The 8,742-nt window shown below is 43.5% G+C and overlaps 1 protein-coding gene across 4 annotated transcripts in view; it reads left to right on the top strand.

The window, feature by feature from the left end:
• The first annotated feature begins 1,157 nt into the window (after positions 1-1,157).
• Htr1f (5-hydroxytryptamine (serotonin) receptor 1F, G protein-coupled) overlaps positions 1,158-8,742 on the top strand; it is a 120,335-nt gene continuing 112,750 nt past the window's right edge. For 3 of the 4 annotated variants that reach the window (XM_013506144.1, XM_013506141.1, XM_013506130.1), the window contains exon 1: positions 1,308-1,496. The gene's annotated coding sequence lies outside the window, so the exon portion shown is untranslated. Of the gene's footprint in view, positions 1,246-1,307; positions 1,497-8,742 lie in introns of those variants that run through there. The other variant, XM_013506138.1, reaches the window with a different exon arrangement.

Raw genomic sequence — 8,742 nt, 5'->3', positions numbered from 1 at the left:
TAAATAGACCATAATCTGCTACAGACAACTTTGGAGCATCTGTGCACCCCTGATGGCCAACCTGCTCTTTGCACTGTCATTGCAGAAACTGTAGAAGGTGAAGACTTGCTTAATGTTCTTGTTGAGATTGTGTAACCTTGTACTTTCACTATGGCTGTCACCTACAAGATTTGTGACAAATTCTGTTGCATACAAATGTACAATGAAAGTGGTCAGTATCAAATCTTGCAAGGAAGTAACTGTATTCATTTAAGAATGTTTTAAATCTTGACTTCCTCTGGAATTATTTTCATGCATGTCCCTAAATAAGTAGCCACAACCTCATCCTTATATATCTGTAAAGGGTTTAAGTTTTGGCAGATGGAATTATGAAAACATGAAATAAATGCTGATACAGGAATTGGAAGTCATTAGCCATAATTCAACTAGAATTTACCAAGTGCCACGCATTATATTTACAAACAGTGTCTCATTTAGACACACAGCTCCAGGGTATAAGGTTGACATCAGCACCATATGGAAGATGGAATGGAAAACACAAGTTTGGTCTATAGGAAGTGTAGTAGCTGGGAAGGCAGAAAGGACCTTGTGGCATAAATACCTTTTTGGAATGTGAATCTTGGACAAGGAGGCCCAGATGAAACTCGGGGGTGGGGATGGTTCCCTGTGGGAAACCCTACCACTCCTCCTAGCACTGGAGGCTGCTGTCTTCCAAGAAACATTAAGTTTCTAGGATCAGTCAAAGCAGATTTGGAGAATTTCGGGTACACTAACCGAACCCTGTTTACAGGGTTATAAAACGCTTTTCTGGGGAAAGATTTAATACCAGGATAAGGAAAGGTACTCTTTCAAGGTCAAATTCAGGTCTCACTAGTACAGATGTGTTGTAAAGCAGCTCCAGGATAAATCACCAGAGAAGTCTTAGAATAAGATAGGGTAAACCTCGACTTGATCATTTGGCCTGTCTTCCTTGGCTTGCCCCCAAACCCAACTCTTGTTCAGGAAATACCTACCCCGTAAGATTGTGGGTGAACAGGTCTCCGACCCCACCCACAGGGCCGGCTCACAATCCCCTTCCCAAACTGCTGTCAAAGCGCTCCTCGCCCTTCCTTATCTGACCTTAACTTCTCCTTAGCCTGGAGACGCAAGAGGAAAAGTTAAAGGAAATAAGAGCGGTGCTATTTTGGATGCCTTCAGAAAGGTGCTCGCGTCACTTCCAGATTCTATGCACAGATAATCTCCAAGGTATCGCTCAAATTAGAGAGACGGGGTTTTTCCTCCCGGCCCTTCTTCGCGCACCGGCGGGGAGGGCGGTGGGGGGCGGCGAGCACAGTCAGAGCGGAGTCGGAGACGGAGCAGCAGACGGCCGGGAGCAGAGAGGGAGGCGTGCAGGCCGAGCCGCGCTCGCTGCCCCCCAGCAGCCCGGTCCTGCAGCCCAGGGGCCCCCCACCCAGGACAGGGTCACCTTGCGCGCGGACGGCTGAGGGCGCGAGGGGGTGAGTACGAGTGTCTGCGAGACGCGGGGGAGCGCGCGCCGAGTCGGGTGCGGTGGAAAGGGGGGCCCGGTCCCCGCCGGGTCCGGCTCCCTGCCGAGGGGCTGGGGAGACCCAGGGGCAGGCGACACCACCTTCCTGTGCTACTTCGGTGGAGCAGCTCCGGAATTCAAAAATCTCCCTTCCCCTCCCGTCCTTAGCCGCTGCTCCCCCGGGCGAACTTTCGGGGAGCCGGCGGGTGCTGCGCGAGCAGGTGCTCCAGGCTGCGGGGGCGGGTCTGCTCGCAGACCCGAGGGCGAGGGACGTGGTTCGAGCCCCGGCGTCCCAGGGAGGCGCAGGTCCGGGCGCCCCTGCCTGAGTCTCCGGGGGACCAGCAGAGGTGAGGCGCCGGCCGGAGCCCGCCGCTGGAAGCTCGGGGGCCTTTGAGTGTTTATCACCGGCGGGTCTGCGGAGGGCCCGGGGAAGGGATGGCGAGAGTGAGAGGCTGAGAGAAGCCACAGTTCTTGGAAATTTGCAGTTTTCCAAGTTGATTCCCGGGGTAAAGGGGTGAGAAAGAGCCAAGTGCCGCGGCCACTGCAGGTCTTGACCAAGGAAGGGCTGTGGGCAGCGTCCTGCTCCGAGGCGCGATGGGGCTAAGAACGGGCAACCCGGGGCCGGGAGACTGAGGTCCTTCCTGGGGTTCCCGCCCCCCCCCCAGGGGCTTAAAGATTCGCCAGCGTGTGCCTTCAAAGTAAGGAATGAAATGAAGGGGTGAAGAGGAAGAGGACACGCAGACATTGGCATTTCGAATGCCTTACACTCGGTGTTTTATTTCGGGTTTGTGTCGTTTACATAAAAGTGGCCAGATAGGACCCTGGGAGGACACAGAACGTGCGCCCCCGCGCACTTCGGAAGGCCCTTGCGGTGCTGTAGAGGTCGTGTTCCCTGAGGCGCAGCACTTCCCAAGCACCTTGTAGTATAAGAAGGATGATTTGTAAAGTGTGCGGTTAAGAGGACAGAAGCAGGTAGGACGCCGTTCCGGTCCTTTTCTCTGGAGCAACTACTTAATTCTTGCTGTTTGATCGCATTCTAGTGGGTGTGCTATGCCTAAAACCAGCAAAGTGGTGCAAATTCACGGCACGTTCCGTGCCAGTTCCCGTTACACATAGATGTTTGAAATTCACCCTGGTGATCGATAATCTAACCCTAACTGCACTCACTGTGCTCCGTCCGTGTTTGCGGGGGAGGTGGACCAGACTCACAGCCGGTCACTGTTGGAGAGAGACTGCCCACGCCGACGCTAACCTGAGCGAGACTCCCATTGCCTCAGAGCTCCCCGAAACTCTGAAGGTGGTCCAGCATCAGCACTTCTGGTTACCTCAAAGGAAAGTGTAGCTCCTGCTTCCCTCGGCCCAATTCATTCTCTACTTCAAGTCAATCTTGATCATGAAAGCAGTTTTTCCCTATTTCCAATCAAAAGTGGTTTTCTAGATTTTGGAACGTCGCGAAGGACCAAAGTCGTGTATTTCTAGAACAAACGGGATACTTTCCTGGTAGTACCTTAGGAGTTCCTAGGTATCAAAAGTGACTTATTTTCTTCCGAAAAATGTTAGTATATTTTCTATCCGCTCATTAGTTAGCATGTGTCATTTGTTTAAGCCTCGGAAAAAACTTTGGCTTAGGACAGAGCCAGTAGGTTTAAGAGCTGTTCCCCTTCTACAGTTTATAAAAATCTCTATTTATTGGAATGAAAACAAACGATAAAAACAAATTTTTGTCACCTTGCCATATTAGGTAAATTTTATGCATGGTTAGGATTAAGCACACTTGTGTGGGTAGCTCTTTCAATTATTTTAAAAAAATACATGTATTACTTATCTAGATTTATAAAGTTCTTAGACATGTCATTCTTACAAGGATTATCATAAAGCTGCTTATAAAAGTAATTTAATTTAAAATTAGACATAAAAGGCCAGGTGTGGTGGCCCACACCTGTAATCACAGCCTTCGGGAGGCTGAGGCAGAAAGAGCATTGTGAGTTTGAGGCCAGCCTAGGCAACAAAGTGAGCTCAAGGCCAGCCTGAACTGCATAGTGAGACCCTGTCTCAAAAAGACAAAAAAAAAATTAGACATATATGCTTTCTTTCCCCCATAACTTCCAAACTTTATTGGAAATAATAGTAGTAGTTTGAAGGTTTTTAAAATCTCACATAGCTGGTTCCTTTTGAATTTCATTAACTATTACTAAATCATTTCAAGGATGTCTGAAGGACACTTTCTGGCATATCAATAATAAATGGATAATGTAAAACAATCTTGCTTTTTCTATTCCTTTACCCTTACATTAAACAGGCAAGAAATACTAGTTTCTGCTCTAAAAGTTAAGTACTTACTGGAAAACTCAAAATTGTAACAGGAATGATTCCTCCACTTGAAAATATAGAATAAGAAATATTTCAGAGCTTAGAAATGAACATCTGTCAACAAAAATTATACACGTACACATAAGTGTTAAGAAGGAGAAACAGGACAGATCTGCTCACATCTATAATTTGTGATGTTTCCTTCTCTCAGAAATAGTATGTGGCCTTTAAATCCAAAATATGGAATTTCTGTTTGCTTCCATGCCTTTGGGAAGACATGAAAGCATTCCAGCAGGAAGCATCTTATGAAAATCCTCTTGCTAGAGCATGAAGATTACCTTCGGGAAAGAAGAGAAGGCTGGAGAAGGTTGTTAAGAAACCACGAGAGCTTCTCAGCCTACCCTGTAACCAGAGACAGCAACAGAAAATTGAGAAGTGACTGAATCCTGGATTTATTTGGAAGTAAAGGGGAGAAGACTTGAGGATAGATTAATGCTGTTGTTGATGGAAGGAAAGCAGTCAAGGCTCATGTACAGAATTATAACCAAAGTGACTGGAATAATGAATTAGTCACCAAGTGTTATGGGAAGCCAAAGGAGAACAGTGAAGTTCCGAGCAGCTTATTAGATCCCCGGACTCAGAGATCACAAGGGTTGTGGAGACCGAGCTTGGAGACAAAGTCAGAGCTAGGGATGAAAATGTGTGAGTCATCCGCGGAGAACTGGCATCAATAGCAAATGGATCTTATTAAACAACTTCAGGAGTTGGTCCACTTAAAGGATCAAGGTGAGAAAGAACAGTCCAGAACACAGACGCTGACAAGACTAGGAGTAAGAAATGGAAACTGGGACAGAACAGATGAGTAGGGAGAAACCCACACGGTATAATACTGGGCAACCCAAAATATACAAGTGTTTTAAGAAGAAGCAGGTGATGCCTGTTGTCTTCAACTTTGCTGAGGCGTTAAAGAACAATCTTTATATGACCTTTGTGTTAGTTTTCTATGACTGTGAAAAAATAACTGAGGTAACCACCTTGTAAGGAGGAAATATTTATTTTGCCTCACAGTTGTAGTACGTGGCAGACAGGAGTGGTAGGAGTGTGCAGTGGAGACCTGTTCTCTTCACAGTGCCCCGGGAGCAGAGATAGGAAGGGGTCCAGCTCCCAGTGTCCCTCTCAAGTGCAGGCCATTAAGACCTACCTTCCTTCCTCTAGGCCATACCTTCTACAAGCTCCACCACCTCCCAACGCCTGCTGCACATGCATCTTCACAGGGCATTCAGTATCCAAGCTACCACAGCATACATAGGTATTATTTCAATCAAAATGGGAATGGCTACAGATGGATTGATGAGTATTAAATAACTATTTGCAACCTAATGATTTCAATCATAGGAATTTATCTTACAGATATATTTAAGTAAAATAGCATCTGTTCAAAACAGCTTTGTGCATAAGCAAACAACAGAAAATAACCAAAATAGATGTGTGTAGTCAATCAACAGAATACTGCTCAACTGTTAACATTATTAAGATAGCTTTCTATGTACTGAAAAGAAAAGATCTTTGACCTATATAGAGCAAGGAAAAAGTTGCACAATAGTACTTATCATTTACCAGATAAAATGGAAAAATGGATCTGTATATAAAAATCTGTTTTAAAAAACAGGAGATAATGGTGTTTGCCTACAGAAAGGGAAAGTGGCGGGGTAGGACATATAATGAGAGGAAATGGACGTCTGTATATACTTTCATTCCTTTGAATTATGTACGTGCAGATTGCTACTTAAATCTCTAAAAAATTATTCATAAATCTGAAAAGTATTTGTAACTTAAAATAAGGGAAAAGAAAGGATGGGGTGGTGAGGAAGTGAGCACTCTAAATAACATTAAAGAACTTTTCAGAAGAAGATTAAAGGTGCTGGAGGAGGCATGGAGATTTGCTTTTAAAGTGGAAGCTATTAATGTCTGCATTAAACTAGTGAGAATGAACCACACAGAACATAAAGTTGATTTTTTTAACAATAGCATAAAGAGAATAATTGTGGGAGCATATTTCTTTAATAAGCGGCAGGGGAGGGCACTGGAATTACTGGTGAAAGGAGGAACTGGCTTGACCAGGAAGAGAGTGTCATTTCCTAGAATCCCACACACAGTGGTCGGTCCTTTGCTCAGCATTCTGTATTCCTGCATCATTTGTGTAAACTGTTGCCATTGATGCTCCCATAAAGGCTCAGTTTCCTGTGCCATTTTCACCCTCGACATCTTGTCGAATCTTTCCTTATGATTGCTTGGTTCCCCTTAGCAGCTGGCACAGTCGTCGCCCTTCTGAGAATTAACTCTGCCTCTGCCACCTGCTCCCTCCCTCTCAGCATTATTTTTCTTTACTGTGAATTCTGAAGTTCTCAAGAATGAGTCTCCCTGACACTTCTAACTCTTGTGCATTTATCTGCTCAGGGACTCAGCTGCCCTGACATTTGTAGTCAAGCTACCTCTGCCCCTGCTTTGGACCCCGCAGTAATTCCAGTCCAGTCTGGACCTTGCTTAACAAAACATTCTTCGCTGGTGACTTTAACCTCTACTTTGTTTGATGGCTCCACCATCTAAACGTATTATTAAGATCCTGTCACTCCCATCCTCGAGACCAGAAGACAAAGGTAAAAGCTTATTATTACCCTGAATACTTCCCTCAACCGCATCACTATAGTCCTAAGTCTTTTTCTCTGTCAGTTTCTAGGAAAAAAACTATTTTTTCCCGTAACCATCTCCTCCCTTTCCATTAACACTCTCTCCCACCCCTGACTGGCTTCTGCTCTGCAGCCCTATGAAACTCCTGTGGCAAGGGTCAGAATATCACTACATTCAAGGCTACCAGCCACTGAAACCTCTCTTCTCTTTGAAGTCGATGAAATCACTCTTGGCCCATTTTCTATATTTTGGAATTTTACTTCACTCGATGATTCTTTTCCATCCTCAGGTCTCTTCTCTGTTTACTCTAACTTTCTTATTCTCTTCCATTCAAAGATCTCTTTGAGAATCAAAAAAAAATACAGTAAATGAATAAATAAAACACAAAGAACTACTGTATCTGTCCCTAGGAAAAAAAGTTTGTATAGATTCAAATATTTGCAGATAATTTTAAGTAATAGACAGACTCATTGAAGCCAATGGAAATTAGGAAACTCTCCCAGGAATGCTCGTAAAATAATTTCAACAGCTGCTATGAATTCTTTTACTCTCTCCAAAGGACAAGATGAACCCCAGTTATCCCAAAAGTGAAGGTGAACCTCAGCCTTACCATTTCCCACTCATGGTCTACTTTTGGTATACCCAAGTCCCAGCCCAGATATCCTGCATGATTCTCCATACCTATGTACTGCATGAGTTCTTCAATTTCTTCATAAATTGAGTCTTATTTTTAAATATAAGTAAAAATAAAATTATCACTATTGCTAATGGGAAAATCAGTCACTTCCAGTCTTAATAGGTGATGAAAAATAACAAAAAAAAAATAGTGATATTAACTTTAATTAGATATTCATTGTCGGCTAAAAGTCTTTAGCTTGAAGTTTTTGTTTGAACAGTTAGCAAAAAGGAAGATCAGAAAAATTAAGAACAACTTTCACCAAACTGAATGTCTCTTGAGTGATTCCAAAAAATAAATATATAAATAAATAAATGAAAAAGGAAGGAAATTTTTTGTTTGTTTGTTTGTTTGTTTTCCGGTACTGGGAATTGAACTCACAACCTTGTGATTGTCAGGCAGGCACTGTGCCGCTGAGCTAAATCCCCAGCCCTGGAAGGAAATTTAAAGAGGAAGAAATTCCTTACTCTCCCATATAGCGGCACTTAATGCCATGATCCAGTAAAAGGACAGTAGTTATGCTGAGTAGCTCACTGAGGCATGTCTCACATTTGGGTAAACTGAACTCATTCTGCATATCTAACGCAAACCTGTCCATTTTGCTAAAATCCATAGGGATCACTACATGGGCAATCAGTGACCTCCAAGCTCAGTAAATAAGTTCATGATTAAACTCACCTTTCTCCCTTAAATATTTAAGGCACTTATATTATTTAAACCACTCATATCAACAACACTTCCAGATATCTTCTCTTTAATTCTTCTTTGCACCTAATTTTAAATTTGACCAGTGTATTCCCACTGGGTCCCTTGAGTCTACCTGCTGTACCTTCTGACCACTCATTGCTTGATTTAACTCAATACACCTGGCCCGACTCTTCTTACATCTTCCACATTCACCTCCCTGAATCTAGCCTTGTCCCTGTTAATCACTTTTCCCATGTCGCCACCCAATTAATTTTGATTGTTATGCCCCATGCTTAAAATCTTTACTCAGTTCTAAATGTGCTACTCTCTGTCAAATCCTTAGTCATTTGCCAGAATGTCTTGTATTTATTTTCTTTCCAACACCTCTTCTTTCACTAGAAAGGAAACTATTCCTCTAGATAAGCTAGGGCCCTTTTGTGAGCATATATGTGCTGTTTCCATTTTATTCATTTCCGTTGCTCCTTTCCCATGAAGCCCCTGAGTCCTTAGAGACAGGAGCTGAGCCGTGTTGGTCTCTGTATCTGCTGACTGATTGTACCATAGAGCTTGGCACAAAAAGCACCAAAAGGGAGCTTGCAGACTCTAAAGTTGCCGAGCTGGAGAGCATCTGAACAAGTCATGTAGCTGAACACATCACAGCTCTGCTTGGATGGGAGTGACTTTCTAGAAATCCACTCAAATATCCTCTCTCGACTCTCCAACATTTTACTCTTTGAAACTCATTTACAAAGTTAAAATTATAGAAAAAACCAGGAGCTTCCTAACATAATCATCTGTACCATCTATCTCCAAGACAGATGGTTATTTTGCTTGTATATATATATAATATATATAA

Source organism: Chinchilla lanigera, unplaced genomic scaffold, assembly GCF_000276665.1.
Source record: "Chinchilla lanigera isolate Chin_1 unplaced genomic scaffold, ChiLan1.0 scaffold00006, whole genome shotgun sequence".
Lineage (NCBI taxonomy): Eukaryota > Metazoa > Chordata > Mammalia > Rodentia > Chinchillidae > Chinchilla > Chinchilla lanigera.
This window is presented reverse-complemented; position numbering and strand designations above follow the sequence as displayed.